Genomic DNA, 12,628 nt, shown 5'->3' with positions numbered 1-12,628 from the left:
AAGAATACGGTCATTTGACCTCGGAATGCTACAACCTTAAAAGGCAAATCGAGGCTTTGATCCAACGGGGTGAGCTGAAAGAATTCGTGTTACGCATGATCAACGCTGCGGGCCCCACCACAAACAGACCACAGTCTGGTAAAGGAGGAGGAACAGCCGCTTCTACCGACCGAACCGCGGCTACTGCCAACGCCAATCCACAACTCCACGTGGTGACCACCATATTGGGCGGTCCACAAGATGGAGATTCAGCCCGACAACGGAAGAAATTCCTTAGGGCCGTGGCTCAGGAAGACGCTGCCATGCACGTCAACCTTACGTCTGAAGAACCTCCGTCCGTGCCTCACCAGACGATGTATTTTACCAATGAGGAAGTCAAGCGAGTTGTGCATCCACACAATGACACGATTGTGCTCAAAGCACAATTGGCCAATAATTTGGTGAAAAGGGTTCTCATCGACAACGGCAGTGCTGCTGACATAATTTTTAAGTCCACCCTAGAGCGCATAAAGCTCGGGGGGCTGCGCCCGACTCCGACCCAAACTCCCTTGTTTGGGTTCACCGGAGAAAGGGTCATGACCGAAGGCATCATTGATCTACCGGTCACATTCGGGACCCCCTGAGGCATTGAAGTCGTTCACATGGTCCCATTCCTAGTGGTTGATCAGGAGTCGCCCTATAACTTAATCATCGGGTGACCCACGTTGAACCGGCTAAGGGCTATCACTTCCACGTATCACCTACTGGTGAAATTCCCAACCGAGGAGGGAATTGGCATCATGGCCGGAGACCAATCCCAGGCCAGAATATGCTACGTGCAAGGAGTTGATGGCAAATCAGCGGGGAAAATGGTTAACACAATCTTCCAACTGGAAGACGATTATCTATGTGACCTAAGGGACGCAAGGAAGTTCGGAGAACTTGACCCTCGGGATGAAGTCGAAAGACTCAAGGTGGAAACCTCTGATGATCTTGTGCCGGTCGTGCTAGACGAATCTAAGCCCGATCAGGTCGTAAAGATCGGCACCCGGCTTCCACCCGCCATCAAAACTAAGCTCACTGCCTTCCTCCTGGAATTCAAGGATGTTTTCGCATGGACTCATGCGGACATGCCCGGAATTGATCCCGAGATAATAGTACACCGATTGAATGACGACCTGAAGGTCGCCGAAAAGGTGCAGGCTAGACGAACGTTCAACCCAGAACGATACCTGGCCATAAATGAAGAGGTCGAGAAACTTCTCGCCGCAAACTTCATCCGAGAGGCTAAGTACCCCAAATGGGTCACCAACGTGGTAATGGTAAAAAAGCCTAATGGGAAGTGGCAAATTTGTATAGATTACAAAGATCTTAACAAAGCCTGCCCTAAGGACTGTTTTCCGCTCCCGCGCATCGAACAACTGGTCGATGCCACGGCTGGCCATGAACTTCTCAGTTTCATGGACGCCTATTCGGGCTACAACCAAATTCGAATGCACGAACCCGATCAGATTAAGACAACCTTTGTCACCGATCGAGGTCTCTACTGTTATAAGGGCATGTCTTTCGGCCATAAGAACGCGAGAGCAACGTACCAGCGCTTGGTAAATCGGATCTTCGCCGATCAAATCGGCAAGACCATGGAAGTATACGTGGACGTCATGCTCATCAAAAGCCTACTGGCAACTAATCACGTACACGACCTAAGGGAGACGTTCACGATCCTCCGCCGATATAAAATGAAACTCAATCCCAACAAATGTGTGTTCGGGGTTGAGTCCGGGAAATTCCTCGGATACATCGTCAGCAGACGAGGGATAGAGGCGAATCCCAAAAAAATCAAGGCACTCCTTGAGATGAAGTCTCCAAGACGAGTCAAAGAGGTACAAAGCCTGACCGGTCGGGTTGCTGCTCTGACACGCTTTGTGTCTAAAGCCACCGACAAGTGTCAACCGTTCTTCAAAGCTCTAAAGAAGACAGACAGCTTTGAGTGGACGGACGAATGTGAAAAAGCCTTCCAGGAAATGAAGGCCTGCTTTGGGTCCTCACCGTTCATCTCTAAACCAAGAGAGGGCGAGATGCTGTACGTGTATCTCGCCATCTCTGAAAGAGCTGTAAGTGTTGTTCTTGTCCGCGAAGAAGACAAGATCCAATGGCCGTTCTACTACGTGAGCAAAGCCTTACTCGACGCAGAAACACGCTACACCGAGATAGAAAAACTTTCTCTGGCTCTCGTAACGGCAGCCAAGAAGCTGCGTCCGTATTTCCAAGCTCACCCAATTGCGGTGCGAACCGAGCATCCGATCGGTAAGGCTCTTCAAAAGGGAACATCGACTCGCATGGCGATCTGGTCCCAAGAATTGAGCGAGTACGGGATTGAGTTCCACCCAAGAACGGCTATAAAGGGTCAGGCCTTAGCCGACCTTGTGGCAGAATTCTCCTATTCTCCCAATATGGGAAGAGCAGAAAATGACTTAAATGATGACGCATTAACTCGGAAAAGAAAGGTTGACCCAACGGGTCCCATCTGGGAGTTGTACGTAGACGGAGCATCTAATGCTCGGGGGGCTGGCGCCGGGATAGTCTTGATTAACCCCGACGGGGAAAGGCTGCGATACGCCCTCCACTACGGCTTTCAAGCCTCCAATAATGAGGCACTCATTGTGGGGATAGAGCTAGCGCAAAAGCTCGGCTCACAGAACCTGCGAATACACTGCGACTCGCAGTTGATCGTGAACCAGGTTAAAGGAGATTACACTGCCAAGGAACCTAATATGGTTGCATACCTGGCTATGACAAACTCCAAACTCGATGCCTTCTCTTGGTTCGAGATTCACCAAATCCCGAGAGAACAAAATTCAGAGGCTGACGCACTTGCTCGCCTTGGATCTGGCATCGACGAAGACGGGTTGGGGACCGTACCCATTAAATTTCTCCCACGGCCATCCGTCTCCCGAGACGAAATCGGAACAATAGAGGTTGCATCTCAACCTACTTGGATGGACCTAATTGTCGAGTTTATGCGAAGCGGGGAACTTCCCAAAGACCGCAAAGAAGCCGATAAGCTGAGAGCCTTAGCATCCAAATACACACTTCCAGAGGGCGTACTCTATAAGCGCAGTTACTCAACACCGTTGCTCCGATGCCTCAATAGCGTTGAGTCGACCAAGGTCCTCCGCGAAATACACGAGGGCATCTGTGGGAACCACGCCGCTGGAACTTCCCTCGTGCTCAAAGCGCTTAAGAAAGGCTATTTCAGGCCTACCATGAAAAGAGATGCTTAAGACTGGGCAAGGCGCTGCGACAAGTGCCAACGCCTCTCGGAAATCCCACGATGACCGTCGACCCCATTAAGCAGCATCGTCGTCCCGCGTCCCTTTGCTAAATGGGGCGTGGACATCATTGGCAAGCTCCCTAGAGCACCGAGGGAATACGAGTATGCCATAATCGCCATAGCGCACCCAAGTCGTCTCTCGAGACGCACCTAAGACGCCTACATGGCGCACCTAAGACGCATACATGGCGCAACCAAGTCGTCTCTCGAGACGCGCTTAAGACGCCTACATGGCGCACCTAAGACGCCTACATGGCGCACCTAAGACGCCTACATGGCGCACCTAAGACGTCTACATGGCGCACGTAAGACGCCTACATGGCACGACCAAGTCGTCTCTCGAGACGCACCTAAGACGCCTACATGGCGCACCTAAGACGCCTACATGGCGCACCTAAGACGCCTAAATGGCGCAATCAAGACACCTACCCGGCACACATAAGGTGCCTACGTAGCATGGCTAACTCGCAGTTGAAAAACTTACAGAACGCAAACCATTCAAGCGGCTGGCGCGTCTGAGGTGAGATCCTGCTGAGATAAAAGAACTGGCGAGACCATTGACACAAACACTTGCCTATCGAAGCATGCCATGACAAAGAAATGAGCAAAAATGTTCATAAAAAGAAATAATGTTTCATCAAAGAAAGGGCAACTGCCTCCAAAATCCTAGAAAGCAAGCGCTAAGACAAGTGCGCTGAAAGGAAAAACCTAAAAGAAAGCATGCGCTAAACACTTGCGCGGAAAAAAATAATAAAGAAAATATATCACTCGGCGGGATCGTCGCCAATGGGATCGGCCCCGTCGAGTGGTGGGAATAGCGAGTTGAAGAAGTGGAAGGTGACCCCCCGAGAAGCATTCTCGGTGGCTGTGGCGTCCCGACACTCCACCGCCGCCGCATGTCTCGCCTCTTCGACCCCGGCGTCAAAATCGTCTTGAAGATCGGACGTGAGCTGTTCCGCTGCAGCTTTCTCCGCGGTGACCCGAACCACTTTGTAAGGACAAGTTTCTGCGTCACTCGTATTTGGAGATAATAAGCGAGTTTCCGTTGTTACAACTAAATTATCGAGTGGGTTATATTTCAATGGATTTATCGAATTAATTTTAAATATGTTAAGGTTATGGGAAATCTCGGAATGAGTAAAGGAATTATCGAGTTTAACTCGATTAATAAATTAATTCCGAGGAAACATTCCGGAAATTAATTTAAGAAATAAATTCTCAAGGATGAGAATTAATTCCGAGAAACCTTAAATATATTTAAATTATTCGAGAACGAACGAGAAAATTCTCGGTTCGAATCATATAATTATAATCCGTTCGGTGATGGATTTAATTAAATAATTATATGAAAAGGACGTGGTTGTAACAATTTTTAAGGGACCCATTTGAAAGGAAACAAGAAAAATAGGTTGGTTTGTAATTAATGGGATAAGGATGAGCATTGCCATGTCATCAATCAAAGATTTGGATAATATCAAGTGATGTTTATCACTTAGCCGAATAAAATCAAACCCACCAGCCCAAGGAAGAGAAAAGACACGGGAAAAAAAAAAGAAAGAAGAAGGAGAAGAGAACCCGAGGGAGAGAGAGAGCCGAGAGAAGGGAGAGCAAGAGAGAGAGAGCGGTCGAGCGAGCGAGAGAGAGAAAGAGATTGAGGGAGTGAGCTCGCGGAGGAGGAGATCGGCCGACAGCAAGTCACCGAGGCCGAGACTCGCCACAGGACGCACGCGCGGCCGAGAAGGAACCAGCGCCGCCGCGAGCAAGCCGAGGACGCCGGAGCAGAGAAATTCGCCGGAGAAGGAGTAGAGAGAGACAGCGACGGAGAAGGTAAGCTCGATTTTGAGTTTCTGTCCCTCTACGGTTCGGATTTGAGGAAGATTATATATCTAGGGTTTGGAGATTTGGGGATTTTACATGGGTTGAGGTTTAACTCCGAAATTGATGTGTGGGTCTTAGATTCAAGTTATAATTGAAGAATCGTTACTTAATTTCGGGATTTATGAGATGATTTGGATGAGTTTGGATTTGGAATTGTTTAAGCCGTGTGATATTGTTATTGTTGCGATATTGTTGCTGACTGTGTACGTGTAAGGTTGTTTTGAAGTTTTGTTATAGAGTTGTTAAGTCGTTTTCTTTTGTTGCGAGTTGTGTCGAGTGTTAGACTCGGTCTAGGTGGGCGGCACAGGTCTCGGGGCGGCGGTTCGGGACGGCGAGGGCGCTGTCCAAGAGTGTCGGAGCTGCTGCGCGAGTGACGACGGAGCGGGGCTGGTCAGCGAGGTTCATCGGCTCGGTTGGGACGAGCTGTTGGGCCGGGGACGGCAGCGACATTGTGGCGGCTCTCGGGGGGGCTGTTCACAGCTGTCGGGTTTCGTTCGGAGACTCGCGAAGTCTCGGTTTAGTGTTAGAAAGTCGAGAAATTTCCCGAGTCTCGACTCTAGTCGCGAACCGTTTTTTTTAGTTTATGTGTCGTGATGTATAAGTACTATTATGTTTTTACGGTTCACTAATTATTATATTGTTCAAGTAGTCTCGTTTGAGTTATCCTACGTTATTATTATTATGTTTTATAGTCAAGCTCGTTTAATATAAGTAGTTAAGAAAAATAAATTAGTATGTTATCGTTACTAAACTCGTTGATGATTCAATCAAATTAGTTAGTATACTTATCTTCATTATGTATTAAAAATCGAGTTCGACTATAAGCTCGACTCTTTTAATTTGGAAAAAGAATATCAACGAGAAATGTTTTATTTACGTTCTCAAATACTTATAACATGTCAATAAAGAGACGAGTCATAAAATATTTTCTAAAATACATTTGAGAAGTATCGTTTTGAGTTATTTTCATATAGCTTACGTATGCTATAGATTGTTAGTAAGAGTTTCTTTATACGTTCTTTTCTTTTAGTTTCGACCTTCGGGAACCTATCCTAAGCAATGGGTTTTGTCCCTTCAAAAGAATAGGTGGTCGAATAGCGGGGCGTTTCTTAGCCTAGATCAGGGAAGTTGTTAAGGCCTTGTTCTTAGGCGTCGATTCTTTTTAGTCTCTGTTCTGTCATGTATTCCCTGATGTTTGTTTTTTAGACGCTCTGAGTAGCGTGACTAGGAGGACGTTTTGAATACGTTCCTTATGAGCTTTCTTTTAGTAGAAGTGTGTACGTTAGTAGATCAATGGACGAGATACTGAGTATGCTCAATGTTCGATCTTTCTCTTCCATAGATACGTCCAGATTGCTATAAGGATTAGCAGGAGAAGCTTACGAGGACTGGGTTATACGTGAAGTTAAGAAGAACCCTTTTATCTGGAAGAGAAGATCTCAGGATTCGAAAGAATCGTTATCCGGGTAAGTGGATTATAGGCACCTACAATATCAAGAAATATTATATATATCTTTATATATATACATATATTGTACGTGCATTTTCTATATGCTTTCTAGTAAGCAAGAGTAAGATAAGCCAGAAGATAACTCACTATCAAGATTAAGGGCTTTAAGCCACTAACGAATTGGGAAACGGAATTAGTCCGGCTAACTAAAAATGGCTAGAGGATCTAGGAACCCGAGCCTTTGTTACGTGTTTAGTTAGTTTTCCTTCCAAGAGATCCAGTCCTAGTAAACTGGGTTATGAGAGACTCTAGTTAAGACTTGTATTCAAAAGCGAGGATATTATGATAGGATCTTTGGGAGTCGCATCTCAAGATCTTATAAGTCACGAGTTAATAAGCGAAAAGAATATATGTTAAGATCGGGATTGAACCCGAACTAAGCAGTCTCTCATGTTAAGTTAATTAAAGAGAAAACACAGAATGGTACCGCCTCCGACATATACCCCTTGTTAGCAGGTACCTATTATGCTTCGTGCTGGTACCACATGGGGATTAGGCAGGAGACTGTGCACCCTCCTGTCTGGCGCCAATAAGACATGTGTCGTGCGGATATCATTAAGGGATCCCGAGCAGGAAATGTATTGTATGATGGGAATTGCCGGGACCTAAGCTGGCATATTCTCAAGTAAGAGGAGTTACCGGGACCTAAGCTGGTAATTCCATAGATTATGATAAAAGTATGTTATGATGTGAATCACCGGGACCTAAGCTGGTGAATTCTTAAGTAAGGGGGATCTCTCGGGACCTAAGCTGAGTGATTCCTAAGCAGATGAATCTATCGGGACCTAAGCCGATTGGTTCTTAAGTAAGATGAATCTGTCGGGACCTAAGCCGATTGATTCTCAAGTAAGGTGGATTTATCGGGACCTAAGCCGATACTTCCGCAAGTTATTAAAAGATATGATCTCATGTTATGTATTGTTTATGTGTGATGTGCATTGTGCATTAGATATGTAGATATCCGCTTACTGAGTCTTTCGACTCACAGTTATTATCTTGATATTGTAGATAAAGGAAAGGCCAAAGAAGACTGAGCAGAGCATCAGCGAAACCGGTAAGTAAGTAGGCGTGTGTATGTACGGCTGCCGACCTGTGGCTAAGTCAAGGGCGAATGAGTCTATTTTGTTTTTAAAAGACGAGTCTTTTGTTTGTAAAGTTTTAAATAGTATGTTTTAAGAAAAACGAAAAATTCGCCCATAGTTTTGAGACGTTTATGTAAATATTTTAAAAGTTTTTCTAGAAAATGTTTTCAGGAAGCGCTTCCACCAAAGTTTTTATGAATTTTATTTATGTTAAGTAAGATACGAAGAAATCTGCCGCGGCTCGCGGGCGAGCTAAGGCTCGCGGGTCGTGACAGACTTCCTCCGCCAAGGAGTCGCGCTCACGCTCCGCTCGAACACGGGTAGCTTCGCTCGATGAAAGTTGGCCTTGAAGAATGCATATCTCTTCTGTACGCGACTCCAACTGGCGTCGAAGGTCTCGTACCTCGCTCCAGAAGACCTCCGTCGATAGAGTCGCCACTTCGAGAGCTTGACGTTCCGTCGTCAGCTCCTCAGCTATTTTCGCCACGGCCGACTGAGCACGGTCACACTTGCCCCGGGTAACCCCCAACTCCACGTGAGCCTCTTGAAGCTGCTCACGGAGACTCCAAACTCTGCCTTTGAGTGAGAACCTCGCTCGGCACGGGCCAGCTGAGACTTCGCTTGAGCAAGCTCCTCTTGGGCAAGGCGCATCCGTCGGATAAGGTCATGAAGGATCTTCTCGCCCCGGGTTGCTCGAGCAAGCACCTGAGAAAGCGAAATGACAAGTCAGCAAAAAAAAAGGCCCCAGCAGAACAAAGTAAGAGGGTAAAAGCGAGAGAAACTTACTCTTTGTGCGTCAGAGACGCCATGACGAAAGAACTCCACGTCACTGCTGGCCACGACACTCTTCCACATCTTCATCGAAGATTGAGCGAGGCCCAGGGAACATTCCCCTCTAACCTCTGCGGACTCCACTTCGACCATCGAATTTACACGCTTCGAGTCTGAAGACGTGTCTGGAAGAGCCGAGGAAGAGGGTCGCTTCAAAGAAGCGCGAGGGCCGCTCTCCGTCGGATAACCGGTATCGGGCTTCTCCCGACTGTTCCGTGCCGCGATCCGAGAACAGATTGCCGCCAACGACTTTGGGTCCCGAGAAGCCTTCGCTAAGCGCGCCCTCGCCCTCGCCCTAGCCGAGGAGGCTACAAAAGCAACAAAGTCAAAACCTTAGACTAAAAGCAAAAAAAAAACAGAAAGAGCAAAAGTCGAAATACCTGGAAGACCGCTGCTCGAGGGAGATGACACGACGCTGGGGGCGCTCTCCGCCCACTGACTGTCATCACGGCCAGGAGGAAAAGGCGGGAACCACCCGGTAGAAGCCATCAGCTTAGGTGAACGGAATCGTTCAATCGCCTTCCGAGCCTCCGACATTCCCCGGATCTCCTTCACGAAGTCGAGATCATCGGCCCCCACGTCGGCAGAAAACTCGGTCAAGTGACCAAACCGAAGTGGTGCATCGCGAAAGGCCTCGGCCTAAATCCACACCCACGGTCTTCGATTATGCTTCTTCGAGTCCGTGATCAGCTTAGTGTTCCGGCGATCGCGGGCCATGAAGAAACTGGGCTGCCCGGGCGTGAGAAAGACCGCGATGAGATTGCAAAATCGCTCACGATCATCGCCCGCTCGGTCTGACAATGCCACTATATGTGACACATCTCCACGATGCGATAAAACGCCGGACTCATCTGACAGGCATGCACCCCCAATCGTGCGAGGAGCTGCTGAATGATGGGTTGGAACGGAAATCGCAACCCGCAGATGAGACTCGCGACCGAAACTGCGGCGAATCCACGACGAGGGTGAAAGGGACGATCACCCTGTAAGGGACGGAGGAGAGTCACAGACGATAGAATGGAAAATGCCTCCCTGAGACCGATGAATGTCCGGTAGGTGAGCGAGCTCGAAGCATCGACCCCCGAACAATCGAAACCCTCGGGAGCAGCAAAGCCTTCCTCGGGATACCACTCCGTCCTAGCAAGCGACCTCGCCGACACTATCGCCTCTGCGTCAGGGGTCTCGGGCTAAGCATCCCCTGGCTCCCAGGATGGGCCTCCACCCTCCAACGCGATCGCAGCAATCGCTAGCGGCCCCTCGGGATGCTCCGGTGCGAGGCCCTCGGCCCCCGGACATGTCTCTGAATCACCTCCGGGATCTTCTGACTCGGGACCAAAGTCATCCACGAAGTCAATCTCGTCGAGGACCGACTCTAGTGGAGTCATCTCATTCGCGCCCACAACGTCTCCCGGCGTGCCATGAGAATCCAAGTCGGACTTTGGCGCGTCGGGAAAGGGCTTGTCGTGTGCCCCCTCGCCGACCAAGTTGATCACAAGGCGAGGTGCGGGTTCCCCAGATGTAGGAGGGTCGTCGCCTCCATATGTGCCACGCCCAGTTGGCAAGCACTCCTCCCGAAGCTGAGGAACGGGCGCAGTTGCGCCCGGCTCGCCTTCTTCAAGCCACTGCTCCACTCCCTTTGGATTCTCTTCCAAGTGCAAAGGAACTTCACCCAATCCCGTGAAGAGGTCATCCTCTACATGTTTAGAGTCCTGAAACAAGAGAGAGAAATCAATCTCGGGATCCTTAGTTGAGAAAAGGGAAGGGTTATCCATAATGCAAGCGTGTAGAAAAGAAAAAAAGTGTAGAGAAAAAGAGAAAAAATAAAGTGGAAGAATGAGGAAGGGGGGGGGGGGGGGGGGGGGGGGGGGGGGGGGGGGGGGGGGCTTATTTATAGGCCCCTAGGGGGGTAGAAGTCCAAATCCTACTCCCACAAGGAGAGAAAACGGAGGAAAACCTCCAAAAAAGTCGAACTCCCCCGCACAAGCGCGCTAGCCCCGCGCGGTCACTAAAAAAAAGAAAAAAAGGAAGAAAAAGGAAAGAACTTTCCTTGGGTGACGGGGACTTTGAAGTGAATTTTCCTCAAACACCCAACCACAAAACTTAAAGTTCATCGCCGGGGACCTCCCGGCGACGAACTTGGGGGGCTAATTTTGTCGATCGTTTTCGGAAAACTCGAAACGTCAAGAAAAATGCACCGCTCGAAGGACCGATGGTCAGGCCGGAGGTCCTGGAAAGCGCCAAACTCTCAGCTCCTTGAGTCGAGCCTCGCTCCTCGAGTCGAGACTTGAGTCAGTCTCCTCGAGTCGAGCCTTGAGTCAGTCTCCTCGAGTCGAGCCTTGCCCCTCGGGTCGAGGCTTGAGTCAGTCTCCTCGAGTCGAGCCTTGAGTTATTTTCCTCGAATCGAGCCTCGCTCCTCGAGTCGGGTCCCACCCGTTAAATAGGTACATTCGTGTCACAAACGCGGGATGCGAGACCCAAGACGGCTTGACGGGCCCGGTAGAACGACGGCCGCGAAAAGCCCACGAAGACATGGCCCAGCGCACGCCGCGCACGCTGTACTGCGAACCGCGCCCGGGCAGGGTCGCGCCGCGCGTGGTGCGGCGTATCCCGCGCGTCGCGGGTTGCCTGCCGCGCACCATGGGTGGTGCGCCGCACACCCCTTGTGCGCCTCCACTTGATGAGGTGCGCGCCCGCCCCTAGTCCCACATGGACACTGAAGGACCCTCTTAAGGCCCTCAAACACCTATAAAAACCCCCTCCCAATGAGGGGGAAGCCATTCCATCTTCTCCTATCGATACGCTCGAATTCCCGCTCTCCTCTGCTTCTTTTGATGCCATCTTTGGCCTGAAGCATTCCCCCAAGTCTCTCTCATTCTCAGAGGTTCTGAAGCACTCTCGGGGACTACCGAACGTCGCTCCCTCTGATCGAACACCCCTTAGTGCCCAGGCACGCTCCTAGGGCTCTCAACTAGAGTCCCCTACGCGTCTAAACACGCTAGACGCGTACGCGATCTCCGAAGTTCTGAGACGTCGCCGAGGACCCCTCCGCGCACCATCTCCTTCGTCGAGTACGCTTCTCCATCAAGGCTCCGCGCCTCACGCTACGTAACGCACGCCCTGAACTACGTTCTGACCTGATCCCACACACGGGTACGTAGGCAGCCTCTACACAAAAGGCACGGTCACTCCCCCTCCTCACCCATTCTCTCCTCTGAGAGGTGGGTTGATCGGAGAAAACCTAGCTCGAGACTTTCGAGTTCACACTTTTGGCCCGGGTGCGATCACTTGGTCCGGCCTTGGATCGAACCGCCCGAGGTATACAATCGTTGTTCATTTTCGTGCGACAACAAACGTTTCAACTTTTATTAATGATTCGGCAGTTATAAGCTAGAATCTTTGTAAGACTTTATTACATAAAATGTACATAAGTAAAGACTACAACTCTTCTTGTGGGCACCATTGACAACAAATCTGTCCTTCTATTCGAGTTCTTTTGCTATTTATAGGTGTCTTGCATTGATTACGTGGGGTGATCAATCCCGTGTTTCTGACGGTTAACACTTCGCTACTCTTTGTTTGTGCGTTTAGTGGGTAGTTACTTTATGTGCTTTCCTTGTTCGTAACTGTTGAGGTGAGCGTTTCGTTTATGTATATCTACACGTGTTTTCTTTGTTTTGACTAGTCTTTAACCTATCAGCTTCTCTTCTCTTCAAGGTCCTGCTCGGTAGGGGCCATTCTTGACTTATAACATTTCGTTCCTTATCTTTCATGAGTTCTCGAGCCTATTTGACTCGAACTCCGGTCTGGATTCCCATTGTTCTCGGCACTCTGAGAACCCTTTTAGTCGCTTCAGATTATTCGAGTAACAGCAGCCTTCCAGTTTCTTTATATTTTAGAAAAAATGGTACGGACTTGTTACCGGTTGTTTCGGGAAACCGTAAAAACGCAAACCAACATTGCGCCGACCGAGCTTCGCCGGCCGGACAACCTGCCGGGACCCAGCCCGTGCACGTG

The 12,628-nt window shown here is 49.3% G+C and overlaps 1 long non-coding RNA gene across 1 annotated transcript; it reads left to right on the top strand.

Annotated features, from left to right (window-relative positions):
* The first annotated feature begins 4,584 nt into the window (after positions 1-4,584).
* On the top strand, positions 4,585-7,984 carry LOC149397554 (uncharacterized). Its single transcript, XR_016297187.1, has 3 exons — positions 4,585-5,140; positions 6,534-6,657; positions 7,710-7,984. It is a non-coding gene; the product is annotated as an uncharacterized LOC149397554 (long non-coding RNA).
* Positions 7,985-12,628: the final 4,644 nt, after the last annotated feature.

This window comes from Urtica dioica, chromosome 5 (genome assembly GCF_054948205.1).
Source record: "Urtica dioica subsp. dioica isolate 48M chromosome 5, U.dioica_male_clone48M_v1_H2, whole genome shotgun sequence".
Lineage (NCBI taxonomy): Eukaryota > Viridiplantae > Streptophyta > Magnoliopsida > Rosales > Urticaceae > Urtica > Urtica dioica.
The sequence above is the reverse complement of the archived record's forward strand: the minus strand, read 5'-3'. Positions and strand labels throughout refer to the sequence as shown.